The sequence below is a fragment of the Amborella trichopoda genome, chromosome 1, assembly GCF_054954075.1.
Source record: "Amborella trichopoda isolate Santa Cruz 75 chromosome 1, AtrichopodaSantaCruz75HAP2 v2.0, whole genome shotgun sequence".
NCBI lineage: Eukaryota > Viridiplantae > Streptophyta > Magnoliopsida > Amborellales > Amborellaceae > Amborella > Amborella trichopoda.
This window is the reverse complement of record NC_142336.1, coordinates 14,417,827-14,439,220: the sequence shown is the minus strand read 5'-3', so window position 1 is coordinate 14,439,220 and position 21,394 is coordinate 14,417,827. Positions and strand designations below refer to the sequence as shown.

Genomic DNA, 21,394 nt, shown 5'->3' with positions numbered 1-21,394 from the left:
GGGAAATTGTTTGATAGGCGGCCCGCAAGAACACCAACATCACCGGTTCAAGAAATGAACCAAACATTATTATTTTATTTTGGAACTTAGGAAAGAACTAGACATGAAACCATGGAAGACTGGAAGCCGAATAAATATATATTTCTCTACCTCTTAGAAATATATGTTTCTTTGCCTGGAAGCAGTATAAATATATCAGGATAATATCCACATCAAAGTACAATGTGATCCAACTTAAGACAAGGGCAGAACAAGGAACCCTTATAATTGTTTTTGAGAGTGTCCTACCCTGGTCATGTGTTAAAAAGAAATGACGTTCCGCTGAACAATCATAAAGAATGTCATTGTTTTGCTAGTATGATTATTACTCTCAGGTAATCTTGATTGTAAGGTAATAAACCCATGCCTTGATTGTAGCCAGCAACATGTTTCTCATGAGAAGTATCTTCCGATCAGTTTCTACACCAAAACCTTGTTGTGTGGTTATTGCTGCCGCTGCATTATATCAAATGACTGTTAATTAAGTTGCCGTTATGGAACAGAGCTTCAAGCAAGGATGGTTAAAGTTTCTTGCCACAGGAAGTTGATAATTAACCACAAAATATGTTAAAGGGGAAAATGCACAATGCTCAGTGATTATCGAATATGGTTCAACATTGGCTCACTAGAATTAACTGACAAGGTCAGCAAACGCACAAAGAGTTCAAATATTCCCATAAATACATATATTAAACATTCTTTGTTTTTTAATATTAACTTAAAACCTGGTGAGAATCGAACTCTAGATATCATGTTGTGGCACTCACCACCCTGACCACTTCTGCTTAGAGCATTTTCTCAACTATTAGACACTGTCCTCAGCTACTAGACATTTCTTTTTAACTATATAGTCATTCTATGTTTTAAATAGGAAGTGCAATATTCCATCACACCAATAAATTATTAAAAATTTCAAATGTTCTCCTGAGCAAAAAGGAAACCCATTTTGATTAAAGTATAAAGAAGCAGATTGTGACCACTCTGCTTTAGAGCCTGTTCTCAGCTATTAGACATTTATTTTGAACTCTATAGTCATTCCATGTTTTAAACAGGAAGTGCAAGATTCTCATCAGACCAATAAATTATTCAAAAATTCAAATGTTCTACTGAGCAGAAAGGAAATCCATTTGGTTTAGGTATAAAGAAGCAGATATAATAGCAAATATGCCTTATTCATGTCAGATTGGCTTGGTGAGAATGAGAGTACAGCAATTTGGCAAAGTATCAGAGGAAGTTAAATTGTTTTCCATCAAAAATACATCATTGATTATAATTGCGAAAAGCATTAGAAGTCCTAAGTTAAAGATGGTGAGGCACATTTTGCTTAACTAACCAGAGCAAGATCAGTGATCACTTGCAAAGGATATAGCCAATAGGATGCCAAGCAAGGTCCAACACACTGCTTTCATATGCATTATTCACTTCATCCTGAGGTTTTTCATGCCTATCCATTGGCTGGCAGCTGGAATTCCACAAGATGAGGTATAAACAAATTGGAACCATAAAACAAAATGCCATTATTAGTATTGTGATGAAAGACAAATTTACTCTCTCTTTTTTTCTTATGTAATGTTTTAATTTTAATTTTAGGGTACATTTTTAAGACTTTTAAGTGTTTTAGGGATTCTAGGGTTTTTTTTGTATTTTTAGAATTCTAGGAGTTGTTTACAAAAGTAGATAGACTGCTTATGGAATAATTGTTTTATTAGGTGAGATATATTATTACGAATTTTGATTTAAGTTAGGACTATTAGTCAATCTTATTTTGGTGAAGGGAGCCGAGGGAACACATCGACATGGATCATCGTACGTGAAAGGTGTTGGCCCAAATACAGTGGATCTTTAAGTTCAGAAGTAAATAGAGCTATATCAACATGCAAGATGTGTTTTGAACTCAATCAGAAATATCCACAAACATATGGCATGAAATTCTAATGAAAATACCCACAAAAAGTTGCTGTAAATTCTTTAAAACTTAAGAGGATGTACAAATATCACTAACTTTGTAATCCACTAAAGATTCTCAATCAAAAATCAATTGCAACTATTGATAAGCTCTTCTAAGCAACCCCAATAGAATTTCCAGCAAGCATGCATTCATCAAAAACCCATCATAAACCATTCTAATAATATAAGATAATGTCCAATAAATTTTTCCTTGCTCATACAATATTTCACAACCTTATTGTAGTATTTCTAGGTGCAAAAGATGAAGAAGAAAGTTAGAACAACCTCATCAAATTCATATGAATTTGTAGGCACAGTTTGATAGCTTTTCTAGAGAGAGAATGTAGCTGAAAATGAGTTTTTTAGCAATATATAGTACCAAATAGAACACAAGTTTCTTACAAAATAGATATTGGCAAATAATCTAGAGAGATAAAGCTTCTTCGAGATGCAACACAGTGCTGGAATTGATCATGTGACACTAGAGGGCTCTCACAAAGATGAGAGGCACGTTCCTTACACCCAGCTCACAAGGAAGTATAAGAAAGAAAAAGAGCTTTTTGGAAGAGAAAGAGAGCTCGTGCTTGGTACTCAGCCTCTCAAAACCCATTTCTATAAATATAGCTACAAAGAGGGGAAAATTGAGACACATGTAGAGATAGAAATGACAAGTATTGCCTTTCATTAGCCACTTGTCCATCACTTCACATGGGTCTTTCTTATTCTCTATACAAAGCACTAGCTTATCTTAAAATATATTTTAAGTGAGGTAGAAAAGAAATAGAGTAAATCAAAATTTTTGGGCCCTTATTTTTTAAATATTTAGAAACACAATTTTCTCTAACAAAAAAAACAACACCAAAGACATGAACATGCAAGGAAGCATAGTAGTTTTCACGATAGATCAAGCTATTCAGAGTTTTCGGGAGAGATCCTAGGGATATAAAACGACGCAGGTGGAGGTTTAGATCATGTGACTTTGTAAAGAGGAAAAAAGAAAAGAAAAGAAAGCTTTTGTTCCTTAGTTAGGTTATTGGGGAGGAAACCTTAGTTCTGGTCAATTAGTGCTTGTGCTTTACTTGGAAAATTTTAATTTTTTTTTCTTCATAAATTTCCATATCAATTGGTATCAGAACACTTGATTCTTGAGTAGCATGGGTGGAAATCTTCGGTCAAGTTTAGATTTTGTTGATTTCATTCAGCCCATGTTTACTAATTTCATCCTAGAACTTGCTGAAGTCAGCTTAGAGTTTGTTGATTTTTGCTTAGGATTTGTGATTTTGATGAACCTATGACAGAAAGAAGGGATCGTGGAAGGAGAGCTCCCGTAGACCTACCCTGAGATGCCAAAGATGAAGAGATTAAGGATCTCAGGAGGCAAGTTAAACAATATGCACAACAACTCATAGCTATCAATCACGGGCAAGACGATGAACTTTCCGCAAATAAGATGTAAAGTACAAGCCCATGCTTTGCATGAGGAGTCGAGTGAAGAACAAGTGATAAAAGACCTAGACGTCGTGGACATTACTTTAGGATCTTCAAATTGAGGGTGGACATTCATGATTTTAACACACATTGTCTCCAAAATCAATGGGCTGCATATTGGGATTCTCAACCAATCTTTGAGCTTGCTCAGTTGAAGAACATATCTTGTAGAAAATTTAATATACGACAATGAACAACATTTCATGGTTGAGCCAATCTTTGGGAAAGAAAACAATGAAGTCCAAGGAGAATCAATAGATGAAGTTGTTGGTTCGACATCGAATTCGGCCGTCATCTCAAAGATGACCACGTAGTATGTTCTATGGCTGAACTTAGGCAATTTCAACAGCTTTATGTGGTTGGACAAACTCCATCAACATATAATGACACTCTACTTGAGGTGTTCTCAAAATGTGCTTGTCTATTGATTTCGAAGCCCCAATCTCAATGCATAATCACAAAGCCTAATATTGGGTTTGAAGAAGGTTTTGGAACTAATGCGAAAGCCTACTTCAAAGCTTGAGGATGAGTTTTCTCCAATTAGGGGTGTCTGATGTAGGACCAAATTATTCTAAATTTCATTTTTTGTTTAATTTTCAAGGATATATATTTTAATTTATTTTTAGGGTTATTTTCATTGTTTTTAAGTCTTTTACGGATTCTAGGGTTTTTCTATATTTTTTGGGTTTTAGGAGTTGTTTAAAAAAGTAGTTAGAGTTAAAAAAGTCGTTAGAGAGTGCATATGGAACATTTAGTCTTATCAAGTATAGCTTTTGTAGGCATGTTATTATGAATTTTATTTTAATTTAGGACTATTTAGTCAATCTTATTTTGGTGAAGGGCACTATGGGCCTTTTATATTCCATTTAAGATATAAAAATAAGTGCATGGAGGGATTGGAACCTATATTCACATGACTTTGAAAAGGGGGAAAAAGGAAAAGAAGCTTTTTACTCCCTAGTTAGGGTTTTGGGGAGGAAACCTTGGTTCCCTTCAAAATTGTTGTTTATGCTTTACTTGGAATATGTTTAATTTTCTAGTTCTACATCACAATTATTAAAAATAATAATGCTCACTGGATCAACAACTTATAAATCAGGAATCTATTTACCTAAATAAGAGGAAAATTGAGATAAATTTGGAATCAATTTACCTTTTTCAGTAGCACTTAGCATATATAGGACAGAAAGAGACACAAGCTTATACTGCCAGTAACTTGTGTGATTTATTCATTTCATGTGGCTTCAATTGAAAGGAAAGAGACATTACCCAACAAGCCAGTGAAAGATAAATCCATCGTAACTCCCACTCACAAAATACTCTTCATGAAATGGACGCTATGCCAAAGCTAGCAAAATAAGTATGCCAATATGATCAGATGTAATTATTTATTTTAAAGATACACTATCAGATATGGTCTTCCTATATTGATACCAAACACTGATAAAAATGATCAGAGCTTACATGAAATTGTTAATGTTTCCCATTCATTCATTGATTACATTGAAAATGAGACAAGTTTGTGGTGAACTCGCATCAATGCATTTAAGAAGGACCTTAGATATTCTAGGGCCATGGGTTGGAATTTAGCCACTTAGATGAAGCAATACGGTGCTTGTGGTGATAAAGGAATTGTGAGAAAGGTATATATTATCAATGATAATAACAAAAAACTTGTACAAAGTATAGACACCCCATTTTTAATCTGGCAAATTCTATGGTTTCTGAACCCTTAGGACTACATTATCCTAGTAATCCCAAAATCCATAGTTCACACAACCTATCATGTGACCCGGAACCAGTCTGCCTGCCTGGAACCCTGCAAGAGCCCTGTTTTGACCCAGAATCCTGTAAACGCCATGTTTTACCAAGAGGCTAAGGAACACACTTGAAAAGAAAAATATCAATTTGGAAATCTTTTGGTTTGGGTGACACTGGCAGTGTCGGCCAGCCTAGACTGGGCGACACGCCTGGTGTCGCCCAGATTTGGGTGACACTGCCAGTGTCGCTCAACCCCTTTTGCCCCAAACTGATTTTTTTATAGTTTGGGTCGATTTTTTAATGATTTTTTTGGGCGACACTGCCAGTATCGCCCAAATCCGTACCCCAAAATTTGATGTGTTTGACTTGAGATTTGTTGGTTATGGATGTATATCCTTTCCAACAGGTCCTAGGCCCTTGGATATCTCTTTTTCGTGGCAACTTAAGGGCATATGAAGTTAGAGACTAGAGATAAAAAAATGCTATGACCTCTAGATAGAAACCCTAGACACGGCTTCAGAAGAGAATTGAAACCCTAGAGGATAAACTTGCTTCAGAAACCCTAGCCTCCTAAAACCCTAACCCTAAGCCTAAAAAACCTAGACTTAGGGCACAACAACCCTTCTACACCAGATATCTGCTGGTCAACATCTGAATTAAAGAGACAAAGAGAATGCTGGTGCTGATACGGGCGAGCCCTTGAAGGCTCGGGAGTCCCGGTCCACCCAGCCCGGTTTGGTATTGTTTTCTTCACCTTTATTTCTTCTTCTTTACTGTTTTTATCTTATTTTGATTATTTTGATCTATTTATTGCTTTTGAAATCGTTTTTTGATGCTCTTGATCATTCTGGCTCTGCCACATATATGAGAGCAGGTCTGCTCTTTTTCGAGCAGATTGGGCCTCAGATCTGAATTCGATTTGTCTTATTTTATCTACTACTGCATTTTATCAGTTTAAGGTGTCAAGATCCAAGATATCTTCATCCGAGGATCTGTCAGATTTTCATCGTAAACAATTTGGTGCTCACTGTGGGGTTTTTTGAGCTTGATCCAAGCGCCAAAATATGATTTTTATTCACTGTTTTTCACTGATTTCAGTCAGAAAAGGTCCCAAAAGTCAGTAGTAAACAGGATCCAGGGTTCAGTTCTGTGAAACCCTGATTTTTCTGGGCGACACCATCAGTGGTGTCCAGATCTCCCAGTGTCTTTGAAATTTAAAAGTTTCAGATTATTTTGAAAATTTGTGGATCTTCTCTAGGGTCTCTCTTGTGACTACTCAAAAAATTCTAGATCAAAATAAAATTTATAAAAATACAAAAAAATATTTTACTTGATACAAATATGTTCTATCTGTTTTAATTCATTTCATCATAAATATTTTTTTTCCTACTTCTTGTTTATTTTAGCCTTATTTTATCAATTTTAACAAGATAAAAATAAATAAAAAATAAATAAAAATAATTTTTGGACGACACTAGCGGTGTCGCGCATCTTGCAAGGGTGACAACAATTGTGCCGCCCCGGGTAATACTACCCGTGTCGCCCAACTGTAAGTGTCCCAGAAAAATTCTGAGACTGCACAAGCCTATTCCAGAGCCTTTTGGCTCCATGTTGACAAATTTTTGGCTTAAAATAAATTTTTTAAAAATATAAAAAAAATATTTTGCTTCAAATAGGTCTATGTTGTTTCTAGCTTTCTGATTTTATTTTAGTTTGTTAATTTTGACTGAAATCATGTTTTCTCTACTTTAACCATGTTTAGTTTAACTGTATTTCATCAAGGATAAAAAAATAAAATAATTAAACAATTTTAAAAAAATATTGAGGATTGCTTGCACCCTCCCTGAACCGTGTCCCGTTCGAGTCACCCTCGACTAGGGTCATGCTCGACTTTGCACGAATTGTGCCTGGTGTCACTGTTTTGATTGTACCTTCTTAAGGTTTTCTTACCCCTCCATCTATATTGTGCTTCGAGCGAGTTTCGCCTCTAAGCGTGCATGGCTAGGCGCGATAAATGCAGAGCGCTCGCTTATTTTCTTTCTTGTTTTGTGTGCATTGTGTGCTTGAAAATTATTTTTGATTGTGTGCTTCTTTACACACTCCAGTACACACCGGACCAGGAATGCTCGGGAAACCAGCAAACAAATATTTCGAAAACCCCCAAAATCTGTGTTAATGGTGTGAGGGGAACCTAGCTTTGATAGTCGAGGTGGTTGGGATTCGCATAACTTTAACTGTGAGCGCCCCTCTGTAATCCTTTTCCTCAAAGCAACTCCTCGTATAGTAGGACCGGGTGAACATCCTATAACAGGAGGCAAGGACCTATGTGGGGACCTATTTTAGCCTAGCTGCATTTCAATAGATAGGAACCCACTCTCAAGCTAAGCCTACCTATAATACTAGGTCAAAAGTTTTCGTGTGCTGTGCTTGCTTATTTCTTCGACTAATCTTAGATCTCAGACCAGACCCGCTTTTGGTTCGAGTTGAACCCTCTGGGTCCAAGTCCCAGGTTTTACCCAGCTTCGCCTAGGTCAGAACCAGGTTCCACCTTAGTCTGAACCTAGGTCCCCTCTTGGTCTGAGCCGAAGGCTCGTTCCTAGTTCATATTTGATCCAGTATGGGTCCATACTCTGTTTAATCTTCACAACCCTCTAGGTCCAAGCCCTAGCTTGCACCCAGCTCAGTCCAGGTCCGAACCAAGCTCACACTCAGGTCCGAACCTAGACCCACTCTTAGTCCTAGCTAAGACTCGAACCCATCTAGTCTAGGTCTTAGTCTAGGTTCAAGTATATGTCTAAGTTTAAAGATGCCTCTAGAGCCAGACTAGGCTTACCCTAGTTAAGAGTCTGAACCCAAAACCCATTGAGTCTAGCAAGTCCAGGTTCCAGTCTAGTCTTAGCCTAGGTCTTAGTTAAAGTTTTGCCTCTAGAGTCAGGCTAGGTCTGCCCTAAGTTGTCGAGTCTAGCTCTTACCTAAGTCCAAGTTCTAGAACCCCAAAGAGAGTCACCATGTCGGTTACTCAAGCTGACCATGATGATTGCTCCACGGCTGACTCTAAGCCTAACCTACCCAAACCTAGGGACCAGTATGCTGCGATCCCTTGGGATTATTGACAGACCTTAGGTTAATCCATTATTCAATGCCCAAGTGTTCAATTAGAGGTAGAATCCCATGGGTCCACCCCTAATCCTGAAACCTGTGTGGCCCAAAAAGTCGGTTTCGCCCAAAAAACTTTGAATAGTCAGGGAGTCTGACCGGGCGTCGTCCTACAGGGGCTTTTAGACAACCAAAGTAGAAGTCAAGTGAGGGAAGAAATTCATGCAGCATCTAACGCCAATTCCCATAACTCGAACAAAGATAACCTCGAGATGCAGTGATATGAAAACCAAAACCCACATAGGTCTAGGGGATCCAATCCAACCTCAAGCCGCCATAGTATAGCTCATGATGTCCTGAACACTGTACGAGCAAAGGTATCAACCCAAACTGACCCTTAGGCGAGATGGGCATCCAAGCTACCCTTAAAAGTCCAGTTGACCTAGGTTATACTGTTCACACCCCAGCTTACGGGTTGATGCCAAACCAACTTAGTGGTATAGGTCAACCCCTAGAACAACCGAGTTAACCGATTCTTCAATTGGTCCCTCTAGTTCATCCAGTCCAACAAACCGTGCAATTTCTACAACTGGTGGTGACACCTGGGGGTCAATATGCCTCTCAGACACAAACGTATCAAACCGCCCCGGTGACTGTTGCTCCTCAATCTCAGGCCCATGTAGGCCAACATGTACCCCAAGTTTCAACTCATCAGTCTACGCTTGGGAACCTACCGACTGGTGGGCCTGCAATCATGCTAAATACTCAATAAGAAGACACCTTAAAAGCAATGCAGGATATTCTTGTAAGAATGGGCAAGCATGAAATCCTACCCCCAAAGGCCTCTGGTCATGAGACCCTTGGAGGCATGGAAGACCTTCCCCTGGGATTTGTTGTCTCAGAAGTTAGAAACAAGTTCAATGGGAAAAGAGATCCAGATACTCACGTCAACGCGTATCCCCTCTCCGTTCGAGCTTTGTGAGACATGCCAAACCAACTGAAGGCCATATTTTCACAAACATTGACCGGTGAGGCCTTGAATTGGCATAGAAGAACAATATCCGCTCGACCACACATCACTCCAGACGAAATGTTCAACCTATTCATCTCTCACTACCGCGGGTCAACACCAAGACCTCTCTCCCTAGGCAAACTCAGTGCAATGAAACAAAACCCAGGAGAATCCTTCGAGGATTTAATCAGTTGATTCCGCGAGGCTGCAATGCGGGTCATAGAATGTCAACTTATAGACCCAGCCAAAATCTCCATAGTATTAGAGAATGTCGCTCCTGAATACAAGACCTTCTTCAGCCAAGGTCATATCCCCCACTCTTTCGACTCCATGATCGAGTGGGTGGCGCTACCTGAAAGGGTCAAAGGGACTCCCCTCAACACCAGGCCCGACAACAAACCAATAACAACTCCCCAAAATAAGAACAAAAACAATAACAAGGGGAATGCTTCCGGTCAAGTTAATGAAATTATCATTAACGGACTGGCCCAAGGTTTAGCTGCTCAATGCAATAATCAGAACCAAAACCAAAGGGGTCATCCAAGAGCCAACACTCAAAATAATAACCAAAGGAGAGAGAATAATTTCACCCCTCTTAAAGACCCATTAGAAAAGGTGTTGGTTTATCTTTCGCCACCATCTAAACCAATTTCAAGTCACGAATAATAGCAAGTGGTGCAAACAGCATCAAAACCATGCTCATGATACTCAAAATTGCTTGCATTTAAAACAGTTGATGCAAGGGTTAATTAATAGGGGGAACATCACTATCGTACCTAGAAATCAACATGTCGAAGAGCCTAATAAAAAAGATGGGTATCTTCATAAATCCTCTCCCTAAAAATATGGTCACCACGACCGAAAAGCTGGGAGCTCAAGACAACTCAAAAGAGAACATCGTCATTCACTTGGTTGAGACTGGAGACGAAGAAGATGATCCTAGTCAATTCATATTTGCTTGTGATCATCACTTTCAAGAACCCGAAGCTGATCTTTTGAGCCTTCTAAGAGGAAGCCCTTCACCTCCGGACCTTAATAACCTTCCCAAATGGGACCAATATGGTGAAGATGATACGCTAGAGATCAATATTGTCAGGATCAACGAGAAGGGGCCATCTTCTAAACAAGGGACCAACTTCTCAAAGTCTCCCATTACTCTTGCTAGGGCTGACCCTATCGAGCTTTAGGCTAGCGAGGTTGATTCCCTAACCCGAAGAGGCTGAGTGTTCAAACTCATTCAATTGATGGCTGATACTCTAGATGAAACAACGGGAAACACCTCAAAAGCTAGACAACCATCAGGGGTCCTAGATTACGAGCCAAATAATAAAATTCAAGGATCCACAACCATCTACGATCTACCGGCTCATCTTGGGAAGATCCAAGCTCAAATCTCTATCTTGTAGCTGCTCGCCAATTCACCAGCACACAGAGCCTAGATCGAAAGGGTCCTCGCCAAGACACACATCCCGAGAATCACACAGCCGAATGTGTTGTGTGTAATGATCAACCAACTGATAGCACCAACACCAATCGTATTCATGGATGATAACATCCCTGCCAGCTTCAATCGCTTTCATGTCCAACCTCTGCACATCACCGTTTTCATGCAAGGATATGAGATACAGAGAGTGCTTGTTGATAATGGGGCAGCCTTAAACATATGCCCTATGAAAATAGTGAAGCAGATAGGCAAAAGCCCAGATGACTTCGAGCCATGTCAACTAACTATCGCTACATACGACGAGACCAAGAGACAAGCTGAAGGCATATTGCCTTTCATACTCAAGATCGACCTTACCGTCTAAGTGATAAAGTTCTATGTCTTCGATATAAAACCTTCATTCAACATGCTGCTAGAAAGACTGTGACTGCATGAAAACCTCGTGGTCACCTCTATACTCCATTAATGCCTCAAATTTTTGGCTAAAAATGGCATCGCGAAGGTATGTGCTAAGCCCCCTGCTTTTATCAATCCTAGTATACATAACGGGAAGCTAGCCTTAGGGGTCGAGCTCAGAGAAATCCCACTCGCTTCCTTCGAACAAGCCGATTGTGCCACCTTAAGCTTAGAGGCCGACGGCCCTATTCCTCAAATTTTGAAAACTTCTGTATTGATGGATGACATTATCCAATGTCAACGTCGATATGATTTCAGGTCCCTCGAAGCTTGGCACATGCTCTTCTCCCAAGGCTTCCAACCAGGCCAAGGCTTGGGGAGTCGAGGGAAAGGCGTAACGGAGGTAATTTCTGAATCACTTCAAGCCAAAATTGAAAACGGGGATCGAAGAGGTCTCGAGTGTTCTCTCACCTTATTTCAAAGCCCGATGAAGCCTTCAAGCTATCCGGGTTTTGTATCTGGAGGCATTCAAAGCCTCGACCCTCTCAATGCCCGTCCTTCGAAATGGCCAAATGTGATCCTTGAATCCCCAATAAGGAATAACACTTCTTCCACATCTCAACACACACAAGAACTAGGAATTGAAGACTTTTTTACTGACCAGGATTGGAAATTATGCACAATCGGCTCTAACATAGCTAATTGTGCTCATCCGCCTATTCAAACCCAGGAACGAAAGTGGTCGATCATTTCTCTATCTCGAGAATTGCTGGAAGCATACCAGTGGTACCTTCAAGTTCCGGTGCCAAAAAATGGATAGGCGTATGGTGGTTAGCTGGTACCCTGCACGTCTAGTCCCCAACATTTCTCTCGCGAGTACCATAAGGGACACCTCTTGCAATGTTTCAAAATTCGTTAAAAATTCAAAACATATAAAATTGATAATAATGAAAAAGAATTTTAAAAAATGGCGAACACTAAAGATAACCCAATAATGGTGCATAATACCCAAGACGACGAATTGGACAACCAAGACGAAGATCAAGAGAGCCAAGAGTTTGAAGAAATCCCTCAACTTGAGGAACTCACTTCCCATGTTCAGCAATTCAAGCAGAGGTTCGATGGTGACCCAACAACTACCATCAAAGAGACGATCGACGTAAACCTAGAAATTGAGAAGGACACAAGATTAACCAAGATTGGAACCTACCTATCTCCTGAGGAGTGTGAAAATATGATTTTCTTTATCAAGGAATATTGCGATTTCTTCACCTGGTTATACGATGATATGTCAGGGTTAGATCCCACATTAGTGCAACATCACCTCATATTCAACAATGGGGCAAAGTCTGTAAGGCAGAAACTCCGACGTCAAAAGACCCACCTTAAGCTCAAAATTAAGGATGAAATCAACAAACTGCTCAAGGGGAAGTTCATTACCCCCATTGATTACTTAGAATGGTTGGCCAACATAGTGGTCGTACCTAAGAAAGACAAGAGGATTCAAGTGTGTGTCGACTATAGAGACCTCAACAAGGCATATCCTAAAGATAATTTTCCACTACTAAACATAGATACCTTGATCGACAACACTACGGGGCACGAGATGTTGTTATTCATGGACAACTTCTCAGCCTATAACCAGATCCTCATGGCAGAAGAAGACCAAGCCAAGACTTCATTTATAACGCAATGGGGAACCTACTGCTACTGTGTCATGCCCTTTGGCCTCAAAAATGCAGGAGCAACTTATCAGCGGGGCAATGACTAGCATCTTCCACGACTAGATGCACACTATCATGGAAGACTATGTCGACGACATTCGGGTCAAGTCGAACACCAAGTCTGATCATCTCACCAACCTAAGAATCATTTTCGATAGACTCCGAAAACACCAATTCAAACTCAATCCACAGAAATGTGCCTTTGGACTTGAATCCGAAAAATTACTAGGTTTTATAGTAAGCCAAAGGGGCATCGAGGTGGACCCGTCCAAAATACAAGCTATCACTAAAATTCCCCCTTCCCAGAACATCAGAGAAATCAGTGGGCTTCAAGGTCTCATACAAGCCATAAGGCGTTTTATTTCACAACTGGCAGACAAGTGTGTGTTGTTCAATAAGCTCCTTAAAAAGGATACCCCATTCATATGAGATAATGAATGCCAAGAAGCATTCGATCAAATCAAGGAGTACCTTACCAAACCTCCCATCCTTAGTCCTTCTAGTCCAGATAAATGCCTATTCCTATACATATATGTGAAAGATAAGAACATGGGGACAATGTTAGGGCAATACGACGACCGTGGAAAAGAACAAACGATATACTACATCAGCAAAACCATGGTGGACTACGAGACAAGATACACAGATATGGAGAAGCGCTGCTTGACACTTGTGTGGGCCATGTAGAAGTTAAGACATTATGTCTTATCTCATTCAGTCAAGCTCATATAAAAAATAGACCCACTCAAGTACCTATTGGAAATACCAGTCCTTAATGGACGTTTGGCAAAGTGGATAATGCTATTGAGCACGTTCGAGATCTAATATACTACTAAAAAATCGATCAAAGGACAAGCCATTACTGACCACTTGGCTGAACACGTACTGCCAGATAACACTCTCGTCAACACGGATCTCCCTAATGAGAACCTCTTCACAATTGAGGACTCAATTTGGAAGCTATAATTCAACGGTGCAAGGAATGAATACGGGTCAGGTGTAAGAGTCGTATTATGCTCACTTGAGAAGATTTTAATGCCAACAACCATCAGATTGAATTTCCCATGTACTAATAACATTGCTAAATATGAAGCCTTGATAGTCGGGCTCGAGAATGTCATGAGAACGAAAATCCACTAAATACTAGTGATTGCTGATTCGTTACTCGTCATAAACCAAGTTCAAGGGATCTACAAGGTGAAAGAAGAAAAGCTTAAACCCTAGCAAGAAAAGGTGGAAAAGATGAACCCATATTTTAAGAAAATCACCTTTCAGTACGTAACTAGGGAAAATAATATATTCGCCGACACCTTTGCGACCCTTGCTTCAATGAATGATATTCCTTTAGAAATCACCACGTTGTTATTCTTCATCATGAACAAACATGACCCTTCCCCACCAAGGATCGAAGAAGAAATAGAGCAAGAAAATGAGAACAATGGGGAAGTGTCTCTCATGGCTTCAGATGCGCTAGTTAACGTAAAACCATGGTTCCACGATGTTCCGTCTCTGCTAAAAGATGAGTTATACCCCGAAGGAGACACCAAAAATGATAAAGAAGACCTTCGAAGGTTTTTTATGGGATTTTTAGTAAGAGGTGATCTCTTGTTCAGGAAATCATTTGATGGCATCATTCTATGGTGTCTTGATCAGTCAGAAATCGACCAAGTATAAACAGAGTTACACAATGAAGGAGGTCATTCTGGGGCAGCTGCCTTAGCTTAGAAAATTAGGCGCCAAGTTTATTACTGGACCACCATGGCCGAAGATTATTGGAAGTTCGTTGAGAGGTGTCTCAAATGTCAACTTTATGGAGACCTCATCCATGCACTGTCTGTACCACTCAACTCAACACCGCCCGTATGGCCATTTGCCATGTGGGGTCTTGATATCATCGGAATGATCTCACCAAAAGCCTCAAACAACCACCATTTTATATTAACCGCTACAGAGTACTTCACCAAATGGCTAGAAGCCACATCATTTGTCAAAATTGAGGGACAACATGTTGCCTGTTTTATAAGGAACAACATTGTATTCAGATTCGATGTTTCTGAGTCAATCATTACTGATAATAGATCAAGTTTCAAGAATGAAAGGGTCGCTATGGCGTGAAAAAAGTTTGGGATAACGTAAAAATTCTTCACACCTTACTACCCTCAAGGAAATGGATAAGTAGAAGCCACAAATAAAGGACTTCTCATAATTATAGACAAAATAATAAAAGGTGGCAAAGATTGGCATGAAAAGCTAAACGACGCCCGATAGGCCTACTGGACAACTGAGAAGACTCCTACTGGCATGACCCTGTACTCATTGGTATATGGTATGGAAGCAGTGCTACCCATTGAAATTGAGATACGATCTCTCCGAGTGCTTGTTCACAAAAATTCAAATGAGGAACAAAAGATTGAAGTGCGAATTGTTGCCCTCGTTACTTTGGATGAAAGACGACTATGAGCAACACAAAATATCGGTGCTTACCAATGTAGAGTCGAGAGGGCATACCAAAGAAAATTTGTTCCTCAACAGTTTAAAGAAGGGACATGGTACTCAAGAAAATCTTCCACACTCCTGCAAATCCACACCCTTTAGGCAAGTTCAAACCTAATTGGGAGGGGCCATTCGTGGTTACCAGAGTACACACAGGCAATTCTTACAAGATAAAAAATCATAAGGGGTACAACTCAACGGCCCCATTAATGCGATGTATCTTAGAAACTACTACCCATAACTGGCTCAAAAGCATGATGAAAACATGAAAAGGCATCACAAAAAAAACAGAAGAAAAAGAAGCAAGAAAAATGGACGAGGTGAAAACCTGAAAAGGCATCACCGGTAAAAAAGAAAAAAGAAAAAAAAAAAATTCTTCAACAAGAAGCTTTCGATTCAAAACACTCAAGTACAAATAAGTACTTGCAAGTTCCAACAATATTGCACAAGCAGACCCTGAGGACGAGGACTCCTACTAATCTCTGCAGGTTCCCAACATAACCATCTCAGAAAGATGCAGGAGGGTGACATGAATGGAAGACCAAAGTGACTTCGACGAACCCTAGAAGAACGTCAAGAGCTCTCCAATCCAGAGAATTCTTCATGGACCCACGAAGCACAAGATGAAAGTTCCAAAGGTAAAAGGAAAACTCCGAGACTTTTGAGTTCTCACGATCTCACAAGAAAATCCTTTCATCATCTTCGAGTAAAACATAATAAAGAAAATGACCAACAAAGGGGCCACAGGTGGCAAAACTGTAAGGCCCATCCCTTTGAAAATGCTTTTCAAATTAAATGTTAAAATCATCCATTTTAAAAAACAAAACCTTTTTAGAAATGACTTCCTCCATCACTACAAGAGGTTAAACTGTTAATCGTTTGGCCTCATTCTTGAAGCCAACTTCCTACGCCTGTTATGAAGGCTTGAAACTAGTCAGGCACTCTATGGTTGTATAACTACCAACTACCACATGTCGAAAATGTGTGAACCTCGTCAATGACGATATTGGCTAGTCTGGGAGAGTTTTTCTCTTGACTGGATCCCCTGAGGAAAAATGAGGCAAGTTCATCCCCGTGTGTGTGTACGACAGTCCAATAACCAGGAATTCGAAACAAAAAAACCTTCAACTAGGGAACTGAATGTCTAAGAATTCAGTTTGAAAAGTGTGTGCAAAGAAAGTGCTCCACTATACTTCGACGAATCAATTGCACATGTGCAAGTTGAACAAGGAACCCCCAACAGGGGCAATAAAAAAAAATCTTTTCAAACTCCCATAACAGGGGCAAGATGAATAAGAACCCCCCAACAGGGGCAGCAATAAAGAAAAAATAAAAAATAGAAGGGATTCCATAATCCCAGAGGACCAATCAAAATGAGAAATAAAATTCCGAGTATCTCAAAATGCCAACTTTATCCATTAAAATTGGTTTATTACAGGTGTTCACGCCATCAAACTTGGTCCTATGACCAAAATTTCTACTATCTTAACAGGCTTCAACAAAAATTAAAACTACTAAAAAATAATGTTGATCATGAGATCAACTTATTCATGCTAAGAAAAAAATAAAGAAAAAGAAAATATTTGGCTCTTCAGTCTTCGGCTTCGGATCAACATCCTTCTCCTTGAGTTCTGCTATGAAGGCCATCAATCGAGTCAATTCGACTTCAGCCTCTTCCAAGCTGATGTCAGACGCGTCCTCATTGGATTTGATTCGTTTATTTGAACAAGAGGTGCCATCTTCTCAAGGAGGCACGAGATCCTAAGCAGGAACAGAAGGTTCTCCACGAAGTCTCAAAGATCTGGGGCATAGTGGAAGAGGACAAGCACGTTCCCAACAAGAATTGTGGTTGGAAGTGGTCATGGGCTCATCTTGTTTAACTAATCCCTCACTAGCAGAAGACTTATTCCCCGTCCACAACAAACCTTCCTTAACAAGAAGTGTGTAAGAGTGTCGTCGAAGCGAAAAGATAGGGCGACGATCGATCGCCTCTCTAGGAGAAGTGTAATTCTGAGTATTATCAAACTGGCGAAGCAACCTTTGAGGGAAATACCCCTCTGTGAAGTGCTGCCCCACCAGAATGAGACATGAATGCCCCATAGTAGGCAAAAACAGGGGCACATTCTCAAGATCCCTAATCACCCAATCGAATGACGACAACTCGTCAAGAATCTGGCGATAATAATTGATGTCTCGAGGTCTGGTGGTATCACTGACATATGCCAAACCCATAGCGGCAGACACAACTGTTGTGGATCGAGGAGGACGGACAATGGCGGTGTGTTCATAGGCCCAAATCTGCAGAAAACAGGAGCCAAAATCACCCCAAAGGTCACAAAACAATACCTCAGGATCCCGGAGCCATCCGGAACAAGATTGTTTGCGTGACACTAGTGGTGTCGCCCGGGTGACACTAGTGGTGTCGCTCGGGTGACACCACCAGTGTCGCCCCTCATGGTTTCGTTTGGGATTTTTCCAGTTAATTCTTATGGCAAAATTACGAGTTTCAGGGACAAAAACCAGAAGAAAAGCTGAGTTACAAGGGCAAAATAAAATAAAATTGAGTTTGAAAATATACCTGCAAAATCAGGATACTGTCCTCAATGCATCGGTCACCTCGAGTGACTCGATCATGAAGACCTCGATAAATGCCCGCCAACACGGTCGGAACAATGGTGTAACCCGCTCGCTCCTAGAAGGCATGGGTTAAAGGAATAAGGAACCTTTGAACCATCTTATGACCACTTGGACAAAGAACGGAGCCCAACAGCACAAAAAGAAAAATATGGATCTGCTCGACGGTTCAAGACCGCTCTCGATTCCAAACCAGCAACTCCATACTAACCCACTGACCATGTGAAGAGTAAGAAGCCCCTAACAGTCGCGCACCCATGATGGAATGATCGTCGGTGGCAGTAGATGGTTGATACGCAATCCCGGCCAAGCTCAAGCCAGAAATCCTGGCAATTTCCTCCAAAGTTGGCATTGTCTCGCCTGTAGGAAGGAAGAACGTGTTTGTCTGATAGTTGAACCTCTCAACAAGAGCTTCGAGGAGTGGGAAGTTCATATGACAAGAGGCCGTTTAAGATGCTTATCATCGAAACTGCAGCCAAAAAGGCCATGAGCTCAGGACACTGCCGAGCAGAAAGAAACCAATCCCTAAACCAGAGCCCGATGACAGGAAAGTCGTTGACACATCGAGGGACTTCACCCTATCAAAGGCCTTGCGAGATATGGGAGGGCTGACCTTCAAGGAAGTGCTTAACTCTAGGAAAAAGAGGGGAGGCCTCTTCCTCTCTTCCATTGTCAACCTGCTCGAAAACCTTCCCCTTACCCTTGGAGATCGCGTTGTCCTTCTTAGGAGCCATGAAAGCCTAAGGATGAGTACAAGAAAAACCAGCAAGATCAGAGGGAAGATGATGAAGAAAGAAGAAGATGAAGACGGAAAAAGAAAAAATGAGTTTAAAAGATGAGAGAAGACTGGGCAGGGGGATGATTTTTATAGAAAAAAAGAAATCCGACCAAAAACATGTCCTGTAGCTATCCACTTCGGCCAACAGAGGATTTAGATAACCCTAAAACCCAAAAAAATGATAAATATCAATTTTGAAGGTCGGAGGTCTGGGCGACACGCCTGATGTCGCCTAGTTCTGTACTCAGACATGGGCAACACCACCCGTGTCACCCACATTGTTTTGAACAAAGCCCCTTTTCTCATCCCATTTTCCAAATACAAGAAAAAAAAATATTATATGGGCAACACTACCCGTGTTGCCCAGCCTGTGAGGGCGACACTCATCGTGTTGCCTATATTTTTTGCCAATTTTTCTTTTTTTAATTTCCCATGTTTCCACTTAGTAAAAAAAATAAATTACATGGGCGACACGCCTGGTGTTGCCCAGCCTATGTGGGCGACACTACTCATGTCGTCCAAATTTTCCATTTTTTTTAATTTCTAGAAAAATACATTTTAAAAAAAGAATATTTAGCTGGGCGACACTAGCTGTGTCGCCTAGACCTGAGGCACATCACCAGTGCCGCCCGGGCGACACGACCAGTGTCACCCAAAAATATTTTGTCCAAAAATACCCCACTCAGTTTTGGGGTCTTCCGGGGATCGATCTTGGTGTTATCATGTATTTTGTGACTTTTTTTAAACATTTTAATTAATTTTCATTTTCAAACGCTCCTCAGTGGAACGAGCCTAAACTGCCAACCATTTTTCCAGAAAATAAAAATTTCAAAAAGATAAAATAAAAAAGAAAACGTTCATTGGTGGCATGAGCCTAAACTGCCAACCGATTTTCAAAATTTCAAAAATAAAATAAAAATAAAAAAGAAAATGCTCCTAGATGGCACTAGCCTAAACTGCCAACCAAAGTCCAATCCAGAAAACGTCAAACTCGTGCGACGTAAAAGAGCCTAGACAAGTAACGTCTAGCCTCGTATGACGCAAAAGGTCGAGTGTATCCAGGGCACAACCATCCTGTTCAATGAAAGATGTCAAACTCGTGCGATGTAAAAGAGTCGAGGTAGGTACTGTCTAGCCCTGTGTGACGCAAAAGGTCTGGTGTATCCAGGGCACAACCACCATGTTCAATGAAAGATGTCAAACTTGTGTGACGTAAAAGAGCCGAGGCAGGTAACGTCCAACCCCGTATGATGCAAAAGGTCACGTGTATCTATGGATCAACCACTTTGTTCAATGAAAGACGTCAAACTCGTGTAACATAAAAGAGCTGAGGCAGGTACCGTCTAGCCGCGTATGACCCAAAAGGTCGGGTTTATCCAGGGCACAACCACCCTGTTCCACGGAAAAACATCAAACTCTTGCAGACACTTTAATTCCTTTGTTAAAATGGTAACCAACCTTATTTTCCAAAATATATTTCTCTTTTCAAAATTTTCACTATATGTCTTTTGTTTTCAAAAACCTTTAATTCCTTTGTTAAAATCGTAACCTATCCTAGCCCCGGGTTCCATTTCAAATCTCCCCTATCTTCAAAAATTATAAAAATATTTTTAAAATGAATGAGCTTGGACACCCGTATATGATGATTACCGTGTTGCTGCCTCATCTCTCTCTTTAGAAACAACCAGACAAGTCTCTTCCCATAGAAAGCCCTTTCCTATTCACAGCCTTAGGAAACCCTAAGAAAATCAAAGAATATGCCAGGGTTAAAAAAATTCAAATTGTGAACACCCCTGACGTTAAGTGGCATAGCTAGAAATTCCAAGTTGAGTTTCAACTTGTGTAACTCACCGACATCTCAAGCCGAAAACCCTAGAAGGAAAAATGCCCTAGGTGGGTGAGCTCGATGAGCGCAATGACTTTGAAGGATTAGTTGGTGAGCCCCCTAGGTGCGCCCCCTAACCACGTGACCTCAAAAAGAAATTTAAAATGTCAACAATATCTTTGACGTTCACTTGCCGCTCGAAGGACAGGGAACGCCAAAGTGTCTACTTCTTTGCCACTCACTTGTCCCTCGAAGGACATGGAGTGCCAAAGAGGGGCAACTGTAGACACCTCATTTTTAATTTGGCAAATTCTATGGTTTCTAAACCCTTAGAACCACATTATCCTACTAAACCCAAAATCCATAGTTCACACAGCCTACCTTGTGACTCGGAACCAGTCTGCTTGCCCGGAAACCTGCAAGAGCCCTGTTTTGACCCAAAATTCTGTAAACGCCCTATTTTACCAAAAAAATCATTAAAAATAGTAAAAAAATCCATTTTGACCTACATTTTCTTTGAGAGCTTCACAAGAGGCTGAGGAACACGCTTGAAAATAAAAAGCTCAATTTGGAGCACTTTTGGTTTGAACGACACAGCTGGTGTCGCTCAGATTTGGGCGACAGTACTTGTGTCGCCCAACTCCTTTTGCCCCAAACTAATGTTTTTATTTTGGGTCGGTTTTTTAATGATTTTTTTTGGGTGACACTAGGCATGTTGCCCAAAATCGTACCCCAAAATTTGATGTGTTTGACTAGG

At 40.4% G+C, this 21,394-nt stretch overlaps 1 pseudogene; it reads right to left on the bottom strand.

Moving 5' to 3' along the window:
• Nucleotides 1–452: 452 nt before the first annotated feature.
• Nucleotides 453–21,394, bottom strand: part of LOC148783569 (uncharacterized) — a 35,256-nt pseudogene continuing 14,314 nt past the window's right edge.